Source organism: Amphimedon queenslandica, unplaced genomic scaffold, assembly GCF_000090795.2.
Source record: "Amphimedon queenslandica unplaced genomic scaffold, v1.1 AMPQUscaffold_13301, whole genome shotgun sequence".
Classification (NCBI taxonomy): domain Eukaryota; kingdom Metazoa; phylum Porifera; class Demospongiae; order Haplosclerida; family Niphatidae; genus Amphimedon; species Amphimedon queenslandica.
Window position 1 is genome coordinate 47,004 of NW_003546463.1, and position 1,311 is coordinate 48,314.

At 33.1% G+C, this 1,311-nt stretch overlaps 2 protein-coding genes across 3 annotated transcripts in view; both read right to left on the minus strand.

The window, feature by feature from the left end:
• LOC105313459 (scavenger receptor cysteine-rich type 1 protein M130-like) overlaps positions 1–1,311 on the minus strand; it is a 31,495-nt gene that overhangs the window by 4,375 nt on the left and 25,809 nt on the right. The window lies entirely within an intron of this gene.
• Positions 1–1,311, minus strand: part of LOC100638476 (intraflagellar transport protein 172 homolog) — an 8,060-nt gene that overhangs the window by 3,500 nt on the left and 3,249 nt on the right. The window lies entirely within an intron of this gene.

The window sequence follows — 1,311 nt, forward strand, 5'->3', positions numbered from 1 at the left end:
TCATGACCAGGAGAGAGCATAGGGAGAACAACTGTGCTTACAAACTGGACCCTACCAATAAAATACATTTTAATACAACTACAAGTACATTACCATAATTAATATACAGTATACAATTAAAAGCATTGAGGCTATAATCCACACGTACACGTACTCATGTACAACAGTGCATGTACATGTATTGAACAATATTTTGTCAATAATCATGCACAGGTTATTCTACATAAATAACAAGTACTTTGCTCAGTTCACTGTCATTATCAAAAGTGTATCTCACTATAGTACCATCAGCATGATCACACAATATACCTTGACCTGAAGGACTGAAATTAAACAAAAAATAGATAACATTATGTATGATTATGCTACATGCATGCCTACATGTACATGCCTATATTCAACCTTCAAACATAGATGTACATGTAACAAGTTTTCAGACATGTTTTACAGACATTGCACGTCTACTGGAATTTTCGTGTACTTGTATTTACTTGTATTTTGAAAAAAGCAAGTCGTGTATGTACTTGTATTCATTGGCAAATTTTCGTGTATGTACATTTACTTATTGCTTCCCAAATTCATCTATATTTTGGTAATTTTTCGCTTACTTTTCATGTATCCTGTACTTAAATGTTGAATCATTGAAAGGCTAATGTCTTCATCACCTTTTCTATTGCTGTTTTCATCATCTGCTATTGCTAGAAGGACTAAAAAGACCATCAAAGATCCGTGGTTAAGGAAACTAACTGCCATTTTGACTGCTACGTAGACACACCTTTTAATTATTAATAGTTAATATAAATACATGAAAATCGTCTCCTTAAACTCCGTCTACTTATTTTTGGTTCATGTATATACTTGTATGTACTAGAAGACCTGTTTTTCGTCTAAATACTCGTGTATCGTGTATACACGTGCAATGTCTGATGTTTTATGCATGTTTTCATTTTTATGTACCGTATAGCGTGAAATTTTGGAGGGACTAAAAGTTGGCGAATTGCTAAATTTTGGTGATTGGCAGGTTTTAATTTGGCGGATTTTAATTTGGCGAATTGGTGGCCACGTGCCATTGAGCATGCGTATAATGGCTCAAAATGGTGGATTTAATTTTGGCAAATGGCTATCAAAACGCCAAATTCGCCAAATTTAATTCCGTCCAAAATTTCCTGCTATACAGTAAAAGAACAAAAATTAAAATATGCATGTATACATGTATTTCATCATGTTACATGAAACATCACGTTTTTTCAGTTGACACTACATGTATATTTATTGTATATGCTGCAAATATGCATAAATAGTCAAACCTTG